The sequence below is a fragment of the Dipodomys merriami genome, unplaced genomic scaffold (assembly GCF_024711535.1).
Source record: "Dipodomys merriami isolate MVZ:Mamm:240054 unplaced genomic scaffold, mDipMer1.0.p SCAF_16, whole genome shotgun sequence".
Lineage (NCBI taxonomy): Eukaryota > Metazoa > Chordata > Mammalia > Rodentia > Heteromyidae > Dipodomys > Dipodomys merriami.
Genome location: NW_027202937.1, coordinates 3,130,194 through 3,153,727, shown reverse-complemented (window position 1 = coordinate 3,153,727; position 23,534 = coordinate 3,130,194). Strand labels below are relative to the sequence as shown.

Genomic DNA, 23,534 nt, shown 5'->3' with positions numbered 1-23,534 from the left:
TCCACTGTCCTGTCTCCATGGCCTGATGGGAATGATTTGGCCTCTGAGAACAGCAGCTTCCTCCACCCAGCAGAATAAACACAGACCAGTTCAGCCCCACTCAAGTCCCTCCTTCCATCAGTCATCCAAGCCCTGATCTTCCACCCTCGGTGACCCCAGAACACATCCAGACTGAGGTGGTCTCATCCCATCCCCAGAGACATGGCTGAAGGGACGACTTGGTGAATTAATCAATGGGATGTAAGCTCACTCGCAGCTCTGAACCTGGTGCAATATTCAGGCTTCCTGGACCCCACCCCCCACCCATCTTGCCCTGTGCCAACGTCTCCTGCCATCTTTCACCACTCTCATTGGCCCAGCCCACCTTCCTCCATCCCCGCCCCTCAGCCACCATGCAATCTAGACAACCAACTGAGTCCATGCCTCCCAGAGTAATGGTGTCACACCAAAGACTACTGCTGGCCCTCTCCTACTCTCCAGGACACAGCTCTCTCAGCCCCAGCCCATCCAAATTCCCATGATGACTTGAGGAGGAAAAGTGTGTGTGTGTGTGTGTGTGTGTGTGTGTGTGTGTGTGTGTGTGTGTGTGTGTGTGTACCAGAACTCAGGCCCAAGTGCTGTCCCTTAGATTTTTTGCTCAAGGCTGGTACTCTACCTCTTTTTTTTTTTTAAAGGTCTATTCTGATTTTCTTTTCTAGATTAATTTTGTTTATTTATTCTTTTTTTGTTTATTTATTCATTTATTTTTTTGTTTATGTGGTACCAAGGAACCCACCCCAGGACCTCAGGCATGCTAGGCAAGCACTGTACCACTAAGCCACATTCCCCAAGGTACTCTACCTCTTGAACAGCAGCTCTACTTCTGGCTGTTTGCTGGTTAATTGAAGATAAGATTCTCATGGACTTTCCTGCTGAGGCTGGCTTTCAATCACTATCCTTATCTCTCAGCCTCCTGATTAGCTAGGATTTCTAGCTGCAAGCCACCGGCACCCAGTTATGCTGGCTTTTAGTTTCTACAGACCATAAACAGTAAGTATTCTGGACTAGAATCAGTGTTTCTCCAAAGAGTTGAAGGGATATAATTCTTTAGACATAGACCCTGAGTTCAAGCTTCAGTGCTGGCAAAAAGAAAAAAGAAAAGCCAGGCACCAGTGGCTCACACCTATAATCCTAGCCACTCAGGAGGCTGAGATCTGAGGATCACAGTTCAAAGCCAGCCCAGGCAGAAAAGTCCCTGTGACGGGAAATGGCACTGTGACTCAAGATGGTAGGATGTTAGCCTTGAGTAAAAGAGCTCAGGGACAGCACCCAGGAAATGAATGCTTTGGAAAGAGTTATAAGGATGGAAGGTTCCTGAAGAACCAGCTGAAGCTAGATCTCAGGGGACTTTGCCCAGCAAGTGGAGTAATGGGATTTTCTGCTATTGGCAAAGGGAAAATAGTAAAGCCATATGGAGAAGAAGATGGACTTCAATGGAAGGGAGCCACAGGAAGGAGGTTAGACAAGTAAGGCTTGGCTGATAGATGGGCAAAACTCACAGGAAATCATGGATTTAGACAAGGTGCAGGGCATAGAGGAGGAAATGGAGATGCTCTGGGAGTCAAACCATTTCCTCCCATTTCCACTGCTCTTCCTTCCAAAACTCCTGGCTGACGGCAAGGGGATGACGTTTGGATGGAAGTTCCTCTGTAAGCAGACCCTAAGATGAAGATTTGAGAGTAATTCATTTTATAAAGCAATCTTAAGGATTGCAGTAGGACCATGTTGAGAATAGGCAAGGAAAGAAAGCCATTGACGAAGGGTATGTTAGCAAGGCAGTTACTCCTGAGAACAATTTGGAGATCTCTGGGAGACAGTAGAGAAACCAACTCTTTGTTATTCCTGGACAGGCAAAGGAGTTGAGGTATCTAGAGCCTACCTTTTAGCAGTCATTGTTTGGAGATTGCTCCTGACAACTTGAACTTCCTGACACTTCTGACATGTCTACATTCTAGAGCAAGTTCTGCAGCCAGAAGAGACTTCATAACATCTCACAACTGGAAGCCACAAAAGATAGGACAATGCACTGGCCGTATCTGTGACATTCATAGTTGATATGCAAGTGGAGATAGCTGAACTAGCTTCTCTTCTTTATGAGTCCTTAAGTGAATCAGACAGGTTCTCTATCTCTGAGAAACAACCTTGACACTGAAATGGTGAACTGTTGTTTCCCCAGGAAGTTAAGAAAAAGAATCTGGTACAATATGGTTCTATTGATTTTGTTTTATATGTTCTTGAGGCCAAGTTATCAGGTGCATACAAATGTAGACTTTTTAAATGCAATCATGGTGGAATGAACTCTATATCATTATGAAATGTACCTATATCCAATAATACTTTTTACTCTAAAATCTACTTAGCCAGATTTTAATCTAGCTACACTAGCTTTTTGCTTTTGTTAATATTGTATGTTAGACCATTTTATATCCTTTATTTTTACCTCTATATTTCAGGTACATCTACATTAAAAAATGTATACTTGCAAGTATACTTCCAAAATAAATCTGAAAATACTCACCTTTTAATGGGAAAATTTCATCGTTTTCTGTATAATGAAATTGCCTTTAAACTTGGATTTAAACCAAATACAAAGTGCTTTCTAAATGTCTTATATTACACAAATTCCTTTTTCTCTTCTTTCTTTGCCTTTTATTTAAGTTATCCTATTCAATTATCTGCTTTATTAATTTATGTTATTTATTCTTTTATAATTTCTATTAGCTATCTAGAGATTACCACATGCATTTGTAACAAATCCTATTTTTTTTTAGCTTTCTTCCCCCAATACATGCACAGGTATCAGAATCTTAATTCTCCCCCTAAACACCATCATCATTTTATATATCTCCAGTGTTATTTAATATTATGCACATGTTGGCCACTTTCATGGTTTTTTCATTCTTTCTTGCTCCTCTGACCTTCCATTCCTGCCTTTAAAAAAGTACCCTATTACTGTGGATCTGTGGGTAATTAATTCTTTCAGGGTTTTTAACTTTAAAATACTTTCCTATTAGATTGGATTTATCTTGCCAAAGCTGGTCATGAAGTCCCAAGTGCAAGGATTTTTCTGCCTTAGTCTCCTGAGTCTCCTGAGATTCCAGGCATGTGTCAGTCACCATGCTGGGCTTCTTTCAGATTTTACTGGTCTGAAAATATGACTATTTTGCCTTCACTTTTGAATCATTTTTTCTTGGTATTGAATCATAGGCAATCTGTTATTTTTCTGTCATTACGATATTTTGATTTGTAATAAGAAATGTCTATCTAGTTTTCATTTCAGCCTCTTGACACATAGCTTCTAAAAAGCTTTGGAATCTCTCATGTGACAAGTGTCATTTTGTGGCTGGCAGCCAGGAGGCACTAGACAGCCTCAGGGTGGGGGCCTAGCTTTCAGCGTAGCCAATCATGTAGTAGTTAGGGAGCTGGATGGTTCATCCCCATACCAGCCTACCTCCAGGGGAAGAGAGAGGCAGAAGATTGAGCTGTTCACCACTGGCCAGTGATATAACCAGTTGTGCCTATGTAATGAACCTCCACAGAAATCCCAAAGGACTGGGTTTGGAGAGCTCCCAGATTGCCAGAGATATGGAAGTATCCAGAAGATTGTGCATCCAGATGGACACTCTGTATAGATCTGTCCCATCATCTAGCTATTTATCCTTTAAAATATCCTTTGTAATAAACGGCAGTGTTAAGTATTACCCTGAGTTCTATGAACCCCAGAACAAAGGAAGGAGCCTACAGTTAACAGACTGTTAGGTTAGAAGAATAGGTTACAACTTGGGACTTGCCAGTATCATCTGGAGTGGGGATCAGTCTTGTGAGACTGAGCCCTTCACCTAGGGGTCTCTGCTAACTCTGGTTACTCTTAGAATTGAGTGGGAGTGTAAGACATCCAGGTGGCATCTCCTGGAGGACTAATTGTGGGTGGGGGAAGTCCTTTACATCTGTCAGAGAAGCCCTCCACATCTGTCAGAAATGTCCTAGGTAGAAAAAAAATAGTTTTTCCTATTCTTATTACTATAGAGGATTCCATCATCCTCTGGCTTCCACTGTTTCTATGAAGAAATCAGCTGTACATCTAGTCATCATCCCTCTAGAGGTGATATGTGGTTTTCTCTGATTATCTTTAAGGTCTCTTTCTCTTTGATTTTCAATTTTTTTTTTTTTGATCGGTCACGGGGCTTGAACTCTGGGCCTGGGCATTGTCCCACAGCTCTTCAACTCAAGGCTAGCACTCTACCACTTGAGCTACAGTGCCACTTCCAGTTTTCTGGTAGTTTATTGGAGATAAGAGTCTCACAGACTTTCCTGCCCAAGCTGGCTTTGAACTGTGATCCTCAGATCTCAGACTCCTGAGTAGCTAGGATTACAGACATGAGTCCGGCAATTTTAAACTTTTGATGTTACTCAATTCTGTGGGCTTCCTTGACAGACCTATTTATGGATGTCTTTGTACTTGTCCTGATTTAGGTTCTTAGGGCTTGCTGAACATGTGGCTCCAATCTCTCCCATCAACTTTAGAAAGATCCTTTCATATGTTGCTTTTGCCCTGTTTACTTAAACTTCCTTGCTATCTGCAAGATGTCTTGTAGATGCCTACATTCTCCACCCTTGTCCCTTTCCATGCTTCACCTAGATTTTTTTTTCTGATCTAGCTTCTAATTCTTTAGTTCTTTCTTCAGCTATGTCTAATAGGTTGTTAAATCTTTTAAACTCTTACCTTCAAATACAGTTTTCAGCTCTAGAATTCACACTTTAAAAAAATGTTTCAGCCAGGCACTGATGGTTCATGCCTGTAATCCTAACTACTCAGGAGGCTGAGATCTGAAGATCATAATTTGAAGCCAGGCAAGAAAGTCCATGAGACTCTTATCTCCAAATAACCACCTAAAAACCAGAAGTGGAGCTGTGGCTCAAAGTGGTAGAGTGCTATCCTTGAGCAAAACAAGCTCAGGGATAACACTCAGGCCCTGAATTAAAACCCCATGACTGACAAAAAGGAAAAAGAAAGAAAGGAAAAGCTTCAATTCTCTGCTAAAACTCAATCCTAATTTTTATCTCTACCTTGTATATTATCTTCTTGGACATGAGAAGCATCTATGTACATGTGTTTAATGCCTCTGGTATCTCCAACATCCAGAGTTCCTGTTGTAGGTTTTTCCTATCTGTTCATGTTGTCTGATTTTTTTACTTTCTGTTTTATGTGTGTTGTTTGTATTTGTCTTGGTTTTGTTGTTTGGGGTGTGTGTGTGTGTGTGTATGTGTGTGTGTGTGTGTGTGTGTGTGCGTGCGCACACGCACGTGTGTGTGTGTGTGTGTGTGTGTGTGTGTGTGTGTGTGTGTGTGTGTGTCCTGGATGTTCCAGTGGCAAGCTTGTTTGTTAAAATTCTATGATACCAGGATGATATCTTCTTCCAAAGAGGATTTACAGGAGCCTGAGGGCAGCAGCAGCCTGGATCCCCTTAATCCAATTGCAGGAATTAAGATGAGTCAAAAAAGCAGCTGCAGCCCCATGGAAACCAGACTACTTCCAGGTCAGACTTGGTCCTCAGCACAGCCTCCCAGGTCTTAACCCACAGGGAGAGGAAGCACCAAAGACTCCTGATAGTCTCATACCTCCAAGAGAACCGCCCACCCCCAAGCTCTGTCCAACCTTTCAGCCTCTTTCAATAACTTCCTCCAGTCCCAACAGAAAAGGCTTTCCAAGGCAAGCTCACTTCCTTAGTCTCAGGCTTCTCCACACCCTAGCCCAATAATGCTCCATGAGCTGGTTTATCTCCAGAGCACTTGGATGCATCCAACAGTTGGTTGCTGTGGTTCAATATATAGCTTTCCTCATTCTTAGCTGGAAGGTTGATTCCCTTCACATTGTCTGTTGATACTGTAAGAAGCAGAATATTATACAAGAAGTCCTGAGATATTTGCAGCGCTGTTAAAAAGGTATTCATGGCTTTTTTTAAGCTAACAGCTTATACAACAGAGATTAATGTTATGTATCATCATAACAAGTTTATTTTTTAAATTAGAAAAAGACTCAACATTTGTATAGCTTATTGGCCTTAATATCAAAGAGGAGGAATCAGGATAACTTATTTTAAAAGGGCAAAGTTAAGTGATGAGGTGGCTTCATGTTTTGAAAATAGAATTAGATTCTGGGTTCAAGAGGCTCACCACCCAGGAAAATTGGCAGGACCAGTGATAAGGAGAGAAGGCCAGGGCTATTCTTGGGTGCTGGACAGGGAGAGGTCAGCTGTGGTTTGAGGACACAGAGACCACCTTCATCTGCAGTGCTACAGAAAGCACAAGGGAGGTGTCGGAAGCCAGCAGTGGGGTTCTAGCTCAATGAGCTAATGGGCCTAGGAAATGGGGCTGCTGACCGCTGTGGACAGAATGGAGTGGAGCCCAGGAAGTACAGAATAAACCTTGGAGCCCTGACCTTTGGGGTCAGAAGCCCTGAGGATGGGTCCCCAATGGAGACAGAAAGAGTTCCCTGCGCTGGGTCCTGAAGGCCCTGAGAAGTATCTCTTTCAAAGCTTTGGTGGCCCTGGAGCCAACTCCCCACCCACCCCACCCAAGTTGAGGCTGAGAGGAGGGGAGGCCTCTGCCTACTTGGAGACAAGTTTCCGTAGTGTCAGGATCCAGGTGGCTGCTGAGGGTGAGGGGTGAGTGGGAGGCCAGGATGTGCAGGCAGGGCACAGCCGTCGTTTTTAGAATGTGTGGGGTTCTGAAGGAAGCAATTGAGATAGTGATTCAGGGAAGGGCTGGTGGGAAAGACTTGAAGGAAGTTGGTGGGTGGAAAGGAAGGATCCAGGGCAGACAGGGGGCCTGATGAACCCCCTCCCCTCCCTCTCGGGAGATGAAGAGAAACTGAGGGAGTGGACCCCACCTTCAGGAGTGGGGTTCAGAGCCTCACTCATCCCCCCCAACAGCTCTCTTGAAGTTCCCCTATCTAATGAGGAAAGCAAGAGCCAGAAGCTGACCTGCCCGTGTGACCCCTGGACACCCGTGGGCTGGGATGGGAGCCCGGCCTGTTGAGAGTGACAAATCCGTCCCTCCCGTCTCCTCCCCGTCCCCTCCCCATTCCTATCATGGTTTCAAGGTTTTCCATGACCGTAAGCACCCTGCCACCGTCATCACACCCACCATGGTCTCTACCACTGTGACCACCAACGTCACTGTCCACCCCACCACAAATTATAGTCACCAACACGAGGCTTCCTGGGCCGGATGCACTCCGCTTCTGTCTCCAGGGGTCTCCTATTCTGAGAAGATGCACGCGACCCCGATAAACCTGCAGAGGAAGGGAGCCAATGCCTGTGATCACAGCACTGATGTGCTGGGCCTGATTCCTGAGTTCCTTCTTGAAGGGGGAGCATTGAGTCTTGTTTTCCCTTGGGTTTATCCTTCCCATCGCCGATGCTGCGGGCCTCCCCCACCCCCCATCAGCCATCTGCACCCCACCCCAAATCCTCCACTTCTTCCAACTGGAAAATTTGGACCGATTATTCCAGAGAAAAATTCTTTTTTCAAAAACCAGTCTTGGGCCTTGCACTCAGGGCCTGGGTGCTGTCCCTAAGCTCTTTTTGCTCAAGACTAGTGCTCTACCACTTGAGCACCACTTTTGGCTTTTTCTGTGATTAATTGGAGAGAAAGAGTCTCTCACAGACTTCCTCTTCCGGGCTGGCTTCAAACCAGGATCCTCAGATCTCAGCCTCCTGAGTAGTTAGGATTACAGGCATGAGCCACCAGCACCTGGCTCTAGAGAAATGTTCTTAGGAAGGAGAGTGTGTGCTGAAGGTTAGGGGCTGGCTGAGGCCATGGATCGTGGTCCTTCTCTGAAACTCCAGCGTCCTTGTAGGAAAACGCACCCCACTCACCAGGGTCCCCCTTCCATCTTCAGTACCACCACACTGTTCTTTGGCACAAAGAGGGATAGGCAAGCCCTGGCACAGCCCGGGCTCGTACTCCCATAGTGCCCACTCCCATCCTGCCCACAGGCCCTGTCACTGGGCCTGGAGAGACTGAGGTCTGGGCTGTGGAGGGCAGACAAGGCTGAGAGGCCTGGGGATGCTCGGAGAAAGTTTCCACGCTGAGCAGCTTATTCTGAGCAAGCAGCTTGTTCTGAGCCGGGCTGCCAACTCCCATCCTTACTAATCCCAGGATTAGAATAAGTGGACTCCTGGAATACAGAAGTCGGTGATGACTGGGAACAGAGCCGTGAGGGAAAGCGGGAGGCTGGCGGAGAGGCCAGCTCGGCCCCTCACCAGCCACTGTGGAGTCTGAGCAGGACACTGACCTCTGCACTGCACCCCTCCCATGTGGAAGAGCATGTGCACAGCACACAGCGCACCATGCGCAGCTCCAGGGGCTGTGAGCACTGCTCTCCTGAGCTCCAAGAGCAGGGAAAGGAGGGGAGCAGGCACTGCCTACTGGTACCTACTTCCCCTGCCAGTCTCTGAACATAGAGTCCAGGCCTGTTTCTACCCTCCGTCTTCCTGAGAGGAAGGGGGTGGGAGGGAAGATGGGGGAAGGCTTGTCCCATCTGGTTATTTGGGGTGGGGGGAGTTGTTTTTTGTTTTGTGCCGGTCCTAGGGCTTCAACTCAGGGCCCGGGCACTGTTTCTGAGCTTCTTTTTGCTCAAGGCTAGCATTCTGCCACTTAAGTCATAGCACCACTTCCAGCTTTTTCCGAGTAGTATATTGGAGATAAACGTCTCACAGACTTTCTCTGGCCAGGCTGGCTTCAAACCACCATCTGCAGGTCTCAGCCTCCTGAGTAGCTAGAATTATAGGCATGAGCCACCAGCGCCAGCTTGTTTGTTTGCTTTTGAGACACGGTCTCATACTGTGTGGCCCAGGCTGGCCTCAATGCTGGGATTACAGGAGTACACCACCATACCCAGCTCTATCACAGCTATTTCTATATCACAGATATGGCTCCTCTTCTCCAAAACCATTTCACCTGTCACTTTCCTTACTCAGGGTCTACCATAGCTGCCCACTGTTGAGCACAAAGTCTGATATTCAACACCCTGTATCTGTCATCCAGCCCCAGAAGCTCTCTGCCTCCCCGCTGGCTCCCCTCACCAGAGTTCTGACTTGGCCCTTGTTACCCTAGTTCCCACCCCTGTCCCCACAGCTCCATCTCTGGATGCCTTCCGCCTGCCTTCTTTCCAGACTTCCGAGCTGGGCTCGGCTCATCTATCCTGTAACTCCAGCGGATATAACAAGTCAGAGACAAACCAAATTTCAAGCTGTGGCCAAAAAGAGTCCTATCAATAACAGGCCATAACACAGTTACCCATGGATTGGCTTGGGGAGAAGAAGCATGTAATCGAATCTTCCTCTCCGGGCGCCATCTGTCTCCATGGTCCTGGCCTCACCCACTGGGCCGGTGCCCACCTGCATCCGGCAGCCGGGGCAAGTGAACCCAGCGGTAACTCAATTACAGCCCAGGGCGCTGAAGGAGTTCGTGTTCTTTGTGGCCAAGGGGAAGGTTCTCAGAAGGACGAGGAGCGGACAAGGCAGAGTCGGAAGGGAACAAGAACAGGTAGAAAGTCCACCCCAAGATCCAGCCAGGCAAGAATGAGGAGAACATGCGAGCCTCATTATTCTTACTCCTTCTGAAGACTTTTCCAGCTTTCCTTCCCTTCCAAGTGCTGGCCCTGTTGCTTTGTAGAAAGGTCCCCAGCACATCGAAGCTGCTAGATTCCTGAGCTTCCAGCCTAGCACTCAAGGTTTCTGCACCTCGCTCTGAGCCCCTGTCCAAGAAAAGTTGTGGGCACACCCCGGCTTGTGCCCCCAAGTCCAGGGCAAGGCTGATCTTGCGGGGGCTGGGGGGGGGGTGCAAATCGGGAACCCCTGCCTGTTTGCAGTGACCTGGGGCAGAGATGACAGCTTTATAGCCCAGCAGGGCCCAGCACGGCCAAGATCCACTTTTGGGTTGATGACTAAGCCCTGTGCCTTGCTTGGCTCCAGGTGCTGTGGATGAAGCTCCCCGTGGACTGCCTGCCATGCAGCTTCAGCTGAGTCCAGGTTGCCCAGGTGAGGTGGCTAAGAGGTGGCGGGGCGTCCACCTCCAGCCTGAGAGGCCACCGTGAGCAGGGGGCGGGGCCTGGCCAGTCACCAGACAAGCCAGGCCGGCAGGACCAGCAAACACAGAGTTCCCCAGCACCCAGGCCACTGGGCAGGAGCTCGGGCATCATGGAGTCATGGTTGCCAATTTCCACTCGATCATCCCTCAACTATTCACCGCTGCCCAGACGGCGGCGTGGGCGAGGCCCTGGGGCTTCGAAGGAGAGGCAGTGTCCATCCTGCCCTTCAGCTCCTGCGGGGGCAGGGCTGAGTGGGAGCACTGAGGGGAAAGCCAAGGAGGAAGGGTCCTGGGTATACATGTTTGACAAAATTGGAACGTGATGTGATATACTCTTTAATTTGGGTTGTGGGGCTTGAACTCGGGGACTGGGCGCTGTCCCTGAGCTCTTTTGCTCAAGGTGAGCGCTCTACCCCTTAAGCCACAGCACCACTTCCAGTTTTCTGGTGATTCATTGGAGATAAGAGTCTCATAAGACTTTCCTGCCGGGGCTGGCTTTGAACTGTGATCCTCAGATCTCAGCCTCCTGAGTAGCTAGGATGATAGGCGTGAACCACCATGCCTGGCTTTAAGTATAATGTTTAGTACTAACTTTCTACCTCAATTAACAGTCATCCACACATGATTTCTCAAGCAAGGTTCCATCATATCGCATGATGTGGGAGAACCATAATTTATTTAGCTATTTCTCTACTGGAGGATATTTCATATTTTCCTAGACTCAGAGCTTAACCAAGAAGGGTTCATTTTTCTCACATACAAGAAGAGACGGAGACACAACTAGGGCATTAGATCTGCCAGTGTGCTTGGAGAGACCCGAGGCGGGGAGGTCAGGGGGCACATGACAAGGGTGGTTCCAGGTTTATGCACCACTATACGGACACCGCCTTTTACATGAAGGAGAGGAGTGCCACCAAGGGCTGTGGGCCTGACCTGGGGTGACATGAGCTGGTTTTTGACAGTGGGATCCTTGGCACTGCTGAGAATCAGCCAACCAGAGAGAAATGAGGTGGCTGTAAATAATCCAGCTGAGACTTTTGCAATAACAATGCTGGCCTGGACCATGTGGTAATTGTGGGATTGGCACGACGTGGCCAGATGTGGGTGTGTGCCAGATGTGGATGTATTTGGGAGATGGAGCCAATAGGATTTGCTCACTGATCAGACAGACCATGAGGTAGAGGGAAGATGGGAAGGTAGATGGGAAGGTAGTGCACTGGTAGAGCCCTTGCCCGGCCTTGCCAGGCCTTAGGGCCAACCAAGGATGACTCAAACACTTAAGGACTCAGCAACTTGGAGGAAGACATTATTATTGCTGAGGCTGGGAGCCCCGTGGGGAAAGCAGATTGAGGAGGGGCTCTGGGAGGGACGTGCTGGTATTCATATACTCATTAGACATCCAGGTGGAAAGCAACACAGGCAAATTGAATGCCCAGGTCTGGAGCTTAGGCCTGAAATGCAAATGAAGGGGTCATAATAGACAAATAGCATTTAAATCAAGGATCATGAATGGGCTCAACCAGCAGGATGAGATATACCAGGGAGAGTCCTTGGGCTTCCAGTGTTCAGAGAGCAAAATGGCAAGAAATAGCCACTTAAGGCAGAGAAAGTGCAGCCAGAGCAGTCAGAAGAGAAGGGAGTGAGGAAGTCCTGGAGTTAGAGTGAAGAGAACACAGCCGACTTACCTGGAAATATGTGAATGTCTTTCAGTAATAATTACATTTCAAGAATATATCCTAGGGGGGCCAGGGTGGGGGAAAGTGGGAGAAAATGAGGGAGGGGGCAACAATGCTTTTAAAAAATGTACTTATTACCTGACTGATGTAACGGTAGCCCTGCTGTGCATCACCTTTACAATACAATTTAAATTACAAAAGAAAACATAATATATTCTAGCTGGGCACTGGTGGCTCACACCTATAATCCTAGCTACTCAGGAGGCTGAGATCTGAGGATCATGGCTCAAAGCCAGCCCAGGCAGGAAAGTCCGTGAGATACTTACCTCCAATTAACCATCAGAAAGTGGTGCTGTGGCTCAAAGTGGTACAGTGCTAGTCTTAAGCACAAAAGCTCAAACACAGTGTGTAGGCCCTGAGTTCAAGCTCCATGACTGACAAAAAAAAAAAAAAGAATATGTTCTAAATAAATACTCTTGGCTACTCAAAGAGTCACAATCAAGACTATTCTTAACTCTGTGGATATAAAAATGAAAAACAGAAAATAACTTATGCCTAACACATAAGTTGGTTAAATACATCTTGATGAGTCTATACACTAAAATAACAAACAGCAACCGACATCCACATTCCACCAAACACGTGAAGAACCTTGAGTCACAGGTGCACAGGTTTGCCTTTGCAATCCTTTATTAAATGAAAACAAACAGATTAGAAAGCTTTCCAGTGGACCAGATGTCTGCATCAGTCAATCAGAAACACGGAGACCGCTCCAGGTATTTCAAACCAAAAGGGATTTAGTCCAGGGAATTAGATGCTCACAATGCGAGGTGGAAGGCTGGCTCCCTTGTGTTGCTACCTCGCAAGGAAGGAATCAGGAAGTGGCTGAAGCCGCAGGACACTGAGTCTCCAGCATCAAAGCAGAGAAAAAGCCAGGAGGCTTCTCTAAAATATCCCCTCTCCGCACAGAAGCCCACACAGCTGCCTCGGCTGCCAAGTGAGTGAGGTTCTGACCACGGAGCTGCCCATATTCCACCTGCCCATCTCACGGAAGTGCGCTCTCATTGGCTGGCAAGGATTCAGAGAATTGTCGTTTTCTGGCTTGTAGCCCCTGCTGGGCAGAGGAACATAAACTAAGGGAGGGAAACTATATGAAGTTGCCAGCAGACAACACTGAACACGTTTACAAATACTTCTTTATGGAGATAATAGGCCTGGGGAAAAGACAGGATTCATAAACATTGTGGTAAGACCAATAATGCCCCTCCTCCCACAACCATGCCCACACCCTAATGTCTGGAACTTGTATGTCATGCTACCGGGCAAAGACGGCTTCACAGATGTGATTAAGGTTACAGATGTTAAAACCAGGAGATTTTCCTGGGTCACCCTGGTGGAGATAGCCGCTTGAATCCTCCTCATCAGAGAACGTTGTCACTGTTCTGTTTTCCTCTGCCCCAGTGGTAGCCTCTGATTCCAGTAGAGCTTGGAAAGGGTCCCCAGCTTTGGGGAGGAGAAAGTATAGAGCGTGTTATTTTCCTTATGCAGCTAGCACCAAGCAGAAGAGGGCTTCTCAAGGAAAATTGCATTGTTTTTCCAAATAAGAGTCATCTCCCTCTCTTGGCCTCATCTCACACAACACATCTGGGATGCGTTTACTAGAAGTTTCTCCCCAAAGGCCTGGACCTGGTGCAGAATTTAAGAAGACTGGAAATGAGTTATAGTCATGCCAGGACCTTGAATGAGACCCACCAGTGGCACCCACTTTTCCACAGGAAGCCACATCAGTCCAGAATCCACCATGATGTTGCAAGACAGTTCCAGGGAAAGCCTTGTTTGGGGTGTGGCTGGTGGAGGTGGACTCCGATGTCCCCCGGGCTCCCCATTCTGTCACATACCACCTTGTTCTGGGGGCCCAGTCCTCACTCCATTCCCGGGGCCAGCCTCTGGAGTCTACCTCGCTTCTCTCTGTCCAAGTCTCAGCCTTGAGTGCCATCAATCTCCCAGGCTGGGCCCACCTGGCCTTTCTGTCCTGAGTCCCATATGAGTCCCAGTTAAAGGCAGGAGCCCCATCCTCCCCACCCCCACACACTGTATTCATAATCTCTTATGGCTGAGAATGGGGTAAATTCCAGATTTTCAGGGCTGGGAATGTGGCTTAGTGGTAGAGTGCTTGCCTTGCATATGTGAAGCCCTGAGTTCCATTCCTCAGTACCACATAAACAAAAAAGCTGGAAGTGGTACAATGGCTCAAGTGGTAGAGTGCTAGCCTTGAGCAAAGAGAAGCTCAGGGACAGTGCCCAGGCCCAGATTTCAAGCCCCAAGACTGGCAAAAAAAAAAAAAAAAAAAAAAAAAAAAAGCAGCACTGATGGTTCATTCCTGTAAACCCTAGCTACTCAGGAAGCTGAGATCTGAGCATCACAATTTGAAGCTAGCCAGGGCAGAAAAGTTCCTGAGACTCTTATCTCCAATTAATCACAGAAAAAGTGGGAAGTGGTACTTGGCTTAAGTGGTAGAGCTCTAGCCTTGAGCAAAAAGGATCTCGGAGACAGCACCAGAGTTCTAGCCCCAGGACCAGAAAACAAAACAAAACAAAAACAAAAAAAACCAGGAATGCTGGTCACCAGTGACTCTCACCTGACTGTAATTCTAGCGAATTGCGAGGCTGAGTCCTAAGGGTTCAAAACCAGCCAAACCAGGAAAGCTCACAAGACTCTCAATTAACCCGCAAAAAGTTAGGTTCAAGGTATGATTTGAGAGTTAGAACACTAGCAGTGAGTAAGAAAGCAGAACAAGTCCAAGACCCTGAATTCAAGCCCCAGGACCAGCAAAGAAGGAAGGAAGGAGGGAAGGAGGGAAGGAGGGAAGGAGGGAAGGAAGGAAGGAAGAAAGGAAGGAAGGAAGAAAGGAAGGAAGGAAGGAAGGAAGGAGGGAAGGAAGGAAGGAGGGAAGGAAGGAAGGAGGGAAGGAAAGAAGTGATACACATATGCTAAGAAGAAAGCACAATTATTATCATTGGATCATATTATTTTGTACTTCGATATTCTAAGAGAATCAACTAAAAAATAATATTAATGTCATCATTTAGCAAAATGGCTAGTTTTTAAAAAACAATATCTTGCAAACACAAAAAAGTAACTGGCTAAGCACAGTGGGTCACAACTGTAGTTAGAGATAAGAAGGATCATGGTTCAAGGTCAGCAGAAAGGTCACTAATCCCCACACAGAAAGTGTGTTCGGGGGATCATAATTCAAACTAGTCCACACGTAAATGTGAGACCCTTTTTGAAAAATAACAGCAAAAAAGGCTGGCAATGTGCCTCAAGTCATAGAGCACCTGCCTCACAAGCCCAAAATCCCCGTAACACCAAAGTAACTAAAGATTATAGAAGACAAAAAAAAATCCCATGAAGAAATACTTTTTGTCCTAGAAAAAGTCAATAATATTGTGATCATGTCAATGTCACAGAACTTGAACTGTAAGGTCAATGGACTTCAATATAAAATATCAGCTGTTTTGAAGGGATAATTTGATTAAAAAATATTTACAAATCTGTGTGGGAAAGTAAACATTAAAAAATAGGCAGAAACTTCTTGGAGGAAAAATAAAGTGTATTAACACAGGAGGAGAAACTCTGTAAGACATTTTTTAATAATACTACACAGCTACAATAATTAAAATAGCATGGGATCCAAAGCCTGCAGACAAATCTGTTATAAAAAAGAAAGACGTTTCCAAGGCCCGAATAAACATGAGAACTCAATAAACTGAGTCACTGGCCAGATTTTTGGATCAAAAATAAATAAATCTGGATTCCCTATCTCACTCCTAACACAAAAGTAAATCTAAACAGGATCAAAGAGGTAAAGAAAAACAAAACAAAACCAAAAAAACTTTGAAAAATAAAGTCATAAAAGTACCTGAAGAAAATAGGGTTAATTTCTTTTTTGATCCTGGGGTAACAATTTGTTTTTGAGTCTCAGAACAAAGCACAAGTCCTAACAGAAGAGATGAATCAATATACTGCAATTAAAACTGCACAAGATATAAACATGGACCACTTTTCATAGTTTAATTTGAAAAATATACTTTTTGAAATAACAAAAAAAGACCTGTGATCCAATGATGGTGGTAGGGGAACATAAACAAAGAATAAAAGCAAATCATTCAACAATAAAGCACAACTGGCTAGTGAAAACAGGCAATATTCAATCTCACTTGTAATTTTAAATGGATATGAAAATAATAAAATTTGAGTTTCTGGGGTTGAAGACGTGGCTCAATTGGTAGGACACTAGCCGATGAGTACTAAGTTCGAGTTCTGGCCTCAGAACCAAAAGAAAAAAGAGAGAGAGAAAGAAAAGAAAATTTAAGTTTCTACTTATCAACTTGGCAAAGATTAGAAAGGTTAATAATACAATGTTGTAGGCAATGTAACTATACAAGCAAACCACACAAACCTGGTATTTTCTCATAAACTTTCAATGTACTCTTTTTACCTAGCAGGTTTACTCTTTTATCTATGATTTTATCTTGCAAAAATAATTGTGAAATTTCAAACATGCTTATCTTAGGAAAGGGCAGCAGGGCAGGATGTGGTGATGCATGCCTGTAATCTCAGCATGTAGGAGGCAGATGCAGGAGGATGAAGAGTTCAAAACCATCCCAGGACAAAATATGAATGTTTCAGAAATAATTTCAAAAAGGAAAGGAAGGGAGGGGGACAGGGGAAGGGGAGAGGCAGCCAGAGCTCTGTTTATAGGAAATTAGTTAAGTAGAGCAAAATGCTACGCTTTATTGAAAAGAATAAGGATGTTGGGTGTTGGTGGCTCACGCCTGAAATCCTAGCTACTCAGGAGGCTGAGCCCTGAGGACTGCAGTTTGAAGCCAGGCCAGGCAGGAAAAATCCATGAGACTCTTATCTCCAAATAATCAGCAAAAGACTGGAAGTAGAGCCATGGCTCAAGTGGTAGAGCACCAGCTTTGAGTGAAAAAAGCTAAGGGACAGCACCCAGGCCTTTAGTTCAAGCCCTAGTACCAGTACAATACAAATACCTAGTGCCAGTGTAAACACTAGTTGTTGAACTTACATCTATTACAACTTACACTTGCAAAATACAATTCCAAAGGGGAAGGGGGGGATAAGAAAGAGTAATAGAGGGATGGGTAGATTGGATCAAAATATGTTATATGCGTGTATGAAAATGTCACAATAAACCCCATTGTACAGTTTTAAAACTAGCATTGAAAAGAAGATGCTGATGTCATCCTTGGCTCGGCAATCTGCAGTGAGGTCTGGAGGGACTCCATCCCACCACAGCTGGGGCCTGCTCTCCCATCTGCACCCAGAGTGTGGAGCCAAGGCCCGAGGCCAGGCCCAGGGCCTGCGTACCTCTTCTGTGTCCCCTCCACCTGGCAGAGACAGGCCGGCCCACCGTGGGGGGTCAGAGGTAAGGAGGCCTCCGGATGGGGGTCCAGGAAATGGCAGCCAGTGCTATGTGGGCAGCTGGGGGGGGGGGGGCGCTGTGGGAAATGCGGTTGGCAGAAATAGCCAGAATGTTGTGTCCTGGTGGCCTCTGGGGAGGGGACCCTGATCCTTAGCCGGCTCCTCCAGGGTCACCGCGGCCACCTGCCTTCCCTGCAGGCTTTGAGTCACTTCCTGTGTTTGAACTGGGCCCCGGGGCTGCCTGACTCAGAGTACTTCCTTTGTCTGACATTCCCGACCAGGCCAGGCCCACCTGCACCTGTCTGGAAAGGCCAGGAGAAAGGTCACGCGGGCTTATGCTCCGGGCTTCCCTCCCCTCTTGCCCCCCCCCTTTGCCTCCCCTACCTCCCCCCCACCCCTCCCCACCTCTCTTGCCAAAGGGAAGCCCCCATGGCCTCCAGTTTCTCTTCTGTACCCCAACCCTGCTCCACACCCCCCCACCCCCACCCCTGCATTCCAGCAGTCTCATCCAGTGAGACCTGGAGAAAAGTTCTTAGCAGACACACCTCAAGGGAAAAGTGTCCTTAAAAACAGTCCCGTGGAAAGAGATGGCCCCTCTTCAACCTCCAGGCCACATCCTGTGCGGAACCTCAGCAGCCATCTTGCAACCATGAGGGCAGCTTTAGCACCTGAGGAACAAACCAGAAGATACCTGAAGATTGCAGAGCAGGACTGAATCCTTGAAAATGTGGCAAATCTCCTCCATTTCCCCCTCCCTCTGCATACCCTTCCCCTCCTCCCCGCAACCCCCCCACACACACACACACATACACACCCAGAGCTTCCAAACCTCAGGATTTCTTTTCTTCTTTATTTTTTGGTGTCAGTACTGGGGCTTGCACTCTGAGCCTGGGCACTGACCCATAGCTTTTTCACTTAAGGCTAGTGCTCTACCACTGGAGCCACAGCTCTTCCTGTAGCTTTGGGGTTGCTTTTCTGGCTTCAAACCATGGTCCTTAGATCTCAGCCTCCTGAGTAGCTAGGATTACAGGCGTGAGCCACAGGCACCCACCCGGCTAGGATTTCTTTTCTTGGGAAATAAAAACTTCCTGAATTGTCTAACCCATTTTGCATTTGGCTTCTCTTACTCGTAGGCCAAGTATCTTGATGATACAGCCGGCCTTGGGAAACGAGGGAGAAGCCAGCCATAGGCTGGGGGGCTGCGGGGGGTGGCTGGCCTGGGGAGGAAAGAGATTTCATTTCCAAAACTCTTCCCCAGATCTGGCCTCCTGACACAAGACCAGGGCAGCCAGGCGCTGAGAGTCAGGGGAGGCAGCTGGAGCACAGGGCCGGAGGACGGGGCCTCGGCCTCCACTGGGCCAGTCTCCTCCTCCAGCTCTGCCGGAGGGTCCTGCGCCAGCCTCTTGGCTCTGTGCCATAAATATTCCCTTCCATGACTCATTTCTCCCCACACTGCCGAGGGCAGGAACCCTGGTCTGTGCCCTGGGACTGCTCAGAGGCAGCACAGCAGTCAGGGTCTGATTACCCAGAGACAGGGAGCAGCTGGCAGCTCTGCAGAGGCCAGGCCTCCCATGCACCATTCCATCCGGCCGCCAGGAGAGGCTTGAGGATGGGCGGAGGAGCCAGCAAAGAAACACTCTCGGGCCAGCACTCCAGCTCATGCCTGTAAGCTCAGCTACTCAGGAGGCAGAGATAGGAAGTAGAAGGATTGAGATCTGAGGCTGCCTGGGCCAGAGTTCTCATGAGACTCTATCTGATACAGATTACAAGCAAAAGCGCTAAGGGCATAGTTCAAGGGCTAGAGTGCCTAAGTGTGAGGCCCTGACTTTGAACCTCAGTACAGAAAGGAGGGAGGAAGGAAAGGAGGGAGGGAGGGAGGGAGGGAGGGAGGGAGGGAGAGAGGGAGGGAGGAAGGAAGGAAGGAAGGAAGGAAGGAGGAAAGGAAGGAGGAAAGAAAGGAGGGAGGGAGGCAGAAAGAGAGGGGGAGGGGAGGAAGGGAGGGAGAGGAAGGGAACTGGAGGGGAAGGGAGGGGAGGGTCTGTGAGAAGGAAGGAGAGAAAGCTGGGATGGGTAGCAGCATCAGAGGAGATGAAAGTCTATATAGGGCAAAGGAAGCAGAGGACAACTTTCTAGAACCACCAGACTCCCACCCAAGTCCAGCAAGTCATGTGTGCAGAAACTAGAAATAAACGTCTCAAAAACTACTCAATCAGGGCTGGGAAGGTGGCTCAGTGGTAGAGCGCTTGCCTTGCATGCATGAGGCCCTGGGTTCCATTCCTCAGCACCACATAAGCAGGAAAAAGCCAGACGTGGTGCTGTGGCTCAAGTGGTAGAGCACTAGCCTTGAGCTAAAGAGTGGAGGGACAGTGTCTAGGCCCAGAGTTCAGGCCCCACGATCGACCGAAAAGAAAACTACTTGATCAGCCAGACACTAGTGTCCCATACATGTAATCCTAGCAACTTGAGGCTGAGATCCAGAGGATCACAGTTTAAAGCCAGCGTGGGCATTTTCTGCCCTATGAAACTTTTGCTCCAAAATAACCAATACAAGCTAGGCACCAGTGGCACCTACCTGTAATCCTAGCTATTCAAGAGACTTTCTAAGGACTGCGGTTCAAACCCAGCCTAGTCAGGAAAGTCCATGAGACTCTTATTTCCCATTAACCACCAGAAAACCAGAAGTGCTGTGGCTCAAAATGGTAGAGTGCTAACCTTGAGTGGAAGAGCTCAGGGACAGTGCCCAGGCCCTGTCCATGCCCCATGACCAACATTAATAATAATAATAATAATAACAACAACAACCAGTACAAAGCAGGGCTGGAGGTACAGACAGCTCAAGGGATAGAGCACTAGCCAAGCTAACAAGCCAGTGGATGTGAGATCCTAAGTTCAAATCCTAGCACTAACAAAAAATAAGATAGTTGATCTCCAGTCATGGAGAAATTCTGCACTCAGCAGGCAGAGGCGGGAAGATCATGAGTTTGAGGCCAGCCGAGGCTACATGGTGATCTGTCTCAGGAAAAAACAGCCTAATTCTCTGGAGGCTCTATGTCCCTGTGGCCTGCTGTCTGGGCCCCTGCCGTCCACACATCCTTCTGAGAGTCTCTTGGTTTGGATGTTTGCCGAGTGACGGGTTGGCTCATGTCTAACAGATTCAGTTTGCTGATGGACCAATAAGGAGTGAACTGACCGGCCCATGGGCGGCCCATTGGCATGCCCGGCCGGTGGGAGGCGGTGATTCCCCTGGCTCCAGGCAGGAAATGCGATCTGTGAGGCAGTATTCCCACTGTGCCTGAGATAGAAAGGGAGCAATCAAGGCGGGCTTCCCAGAGGAGGTGAGCCTCCGCCAGGAGCCCTGGCCTCTGCGGTCTGGTGGGAAAGGGGCTGGGGTGGGGAGGCAGGGCAGACCTGGCGCAGGCCAAGGCGTGCAGAGTCGGCAGTGGGAACGGAGGGCACCAGGCCGTTCCTGAAGTTCACCGTCCTGTGTGCTCCTGGCCAGGACAGGCAGGCAGGGAGACACATCCTGCCCCGGCCGGGTGAGGCACCCTGGCCTAGAGACCCGGGCTGCCAGGTGCCCGGCTGCAGTCATTTTCCTAGAATAAGTGGGGGTGCAGGCGGGCCCGGCTGGATTGCCAAACCCTGCCCTCCTCGTGGCCCACCACTGGCCCGCGCCAGCCCGCCCCCTCTGCTCTCAGCAGCCGGTGCCCGGCCGGCCCCAGCCAGCGCCGCCAGCAGCCTTGCTCTCCACTCTGCCACTTCTGCACACCCAGCCTCACCTTGCTGGTCCTCCGCCCCTCACCCCTCCTGGGCCCGCTTAGGAGCTCCAGGCGCGGAGGAGACCTTGGTGCGTGGGACCCTTTTGCCAAGCTCCCCGGGCCTCTGAACTTCTGCCTCCTCGTCTCCATCACTGCCAGGGACATCAGAAAGAGATAGGGGAGAAAAGTGAACCCTGACCTGAGGGAAGGAAAGAGAGGGACAGAGACCAAAGGAAACTGGGGGGGGGGGCAGGGAATGGCAGAGAGAGGACAAGAAAGAGCCAGGGAGAGAAGCAAGGAAGAAAGCGCTGGGAAGGGGAGATGGGAACCAAGAATGCAGGCTTTCCCAGGCCCTCAGACCTGTCTAGAGCGAGCTAAGGCCTCGTCCGCCCTGAGGATCAAGGCAATGCTGGCCTCTCAGGCTTTGGAGCTAGACTCCGAGGTCTTACACAACAGCAGGAGCAGATCCAGGCTGTGGAGCACATCTACCAGAGCACAACCTGTAAGACTGCAGCAGAGAGACTCAGCATAGACAACAGGAAGAACTCCGTGGATTTGTTATCACAGGGCCAGAGAGAGTGACGGACCGGGGCAGAAGCACATGGGAGGCCCCGTGTCCTCCGGCAGCTCTGTCCATCCCCCACCCAATACCCCAGTGATGTCAGGATTCCAGCGAATTTCTCATTCCTGTCCTCCCCTGAGTGATGATGCTTGGTTCTCTCCTGGGGGTTCCCTTCCACCACAGAAGTGAAATCTCCAAACATCCTCCAAGATAAGGAGTCTGTCCCCAGCTCCTGGCAGCCTCCATCTCCTGTGAGTCACAGCTGCCACCGCCCCTCCCCGCCTCAGCCTCCAGGAACTCCAGGGCTCCTGGCTTTGTGCAAGCTGCTCCCTCTGCCAGAGCCCTGCCTCCCCGGCCCAGCTTCTTCTTGCCCAGCCAGAACCAGCTTAGATGGCGTGAGTGCCACTGGCCCGTCCACTGGGGCCTAGCATGACACCTGTACATAGCTGACAGTCCTAGTAACTCAGGATGGATGGATGGATGGATGGATGGACGAACAAATGAATGAATGAATGTAGCATGAGGGAGAGACAAGCTAGGCCAATGCTCTACTGCTAAGCTCTACCCCAGTCTCAGCTGCCTCTGGTGGAATTGCTCCCAGGGAAGCAGGATCCACAGGGCCTTTTCCCTCTCTGTCCCTAGTACCAAGGCAGCGTGGGTGCTTATGAGGTGGTTGAGCATACAGCCCAGTGAGCTGAGGGACTCGGCCCTTGGAAGCCAGCATTCCAGCACACTAGGGCCCCGCAGCCAGGCTGCCCAGCTCCCTGCCTGTGGACCCACGGTGAAGGCCCCGGAGGTGGAGGGCAGCCATGGTCAGCAGCACGCCACGGGACCTAGACGCTCACCTTTCCAGCTGCTGCTGGTGGCTCATACCTGTAATCCCAGCTACTCAGGAGGCTGACATCTGAGGATCCTGGTTCAAAGCCAGCCTAGGCGGGAAAATACGTAAGACTCTTATCTCCGATTAACCACCAAAGAAGTCAGAAGCAGAGGTGTGGCTCAAACAGTAGAGCACCAGATTTGAGCAAAACAAAAAAAAGGAAAAGCTCAGGGACAGCATCTAGTCCCAGAGTTCACACACACACACACACACTCTTGTGCACACATGCACACACACACACACACACACACACACACCCCTGCATGTTTCAGGGAGCAGGTTAGGGGGCCTCTCCCTGTGAAGGCCCAGGCCTCAGCCCTGGGCTGGAGAGAGCAGCTGATGCTAATCCCTCCCCCTTGTTGGGGTGAGTGTTGGCCGAGCGCCAGGGGGTGTGCCTGCCATGAGGAGAGCCTGGGCCAATGGCAGGGCCCTAGGGAGAAAGGAACCCCCTCCCGGGCATTCCTATTATCTAGATGAGAAAGTGAGGCGGGAAGCGAAGTTGGCCAGGAAGCAAGCTGAACTTGCTACTTGGTTTAATAACCCTGTCCTCCCTGAGGCGCCTCCCCCTCCCCAGGCCCTGGAGGGAAATCCAGGCCAGGCCGGGGCTGGGAAGTCTGTCCCCACAACCCAGCCACCAAGTAGAGTCACAAGCACTGCAGGAGGCACCACTCTGACCTCATCGCCCCACGGCCATGCCCACGTCCACGCACACCCACGCACGCAGGCACGATCACGTACACCGTGAGTGTCTGCAGACACATTCTCACGCCTCCACACGTGCACAGACACATACACGCACGCCTGCATGCGCCCTTACTACACATCCACACGCTTGCACGCACACAGTCAAAGACACACACGTGGAGGCCTCCTCTCATCTGGATGCACACGCACACCCTGACCTCACCTGCACTGATCCCCGGGGGGTCAGAAGCAGCTGGGAGGAGCCTGGGGTGGCCTGGCCGGTGACTGCCAGCGGGTGGGCGGGAGCCTGGGAGTGGGCCGAGAGCCAGGAGCCGCTGCCCGAGGGCCACCACGCGAGGCAGGGCTGTGAATGAAGCAGGCACTGTTCTGCCCCT

The 23,534-nt window shown here is 49.2% G+C and overlaps 1 long non-coding RNA gene across 1 annotated transcript; it reads right to left on the bottom strand.

Moving 5' to 3' along the window:
• Positions 1 to 12,478: 12,478 nt before the first annotated feature.
• On the bottom strand, positions 12,479 to 22,759 carry LOC138827735 (uncharacterized). Its single transcript, XR_011372170.1, has 3 exons — positions 22,449 to 22,759; positions 17,804 to 17,926; positions 12,479 to 13,313 (listed from the first exon to the last, which is right to left on the bottom strand). It is a non-coding gene; the product is annotated as an uncharacterized lncRNA (long non-coding RNA).
• Between the last annotated feature and the right edge of the window lie 775 nt (positions 22,760 to 23,534).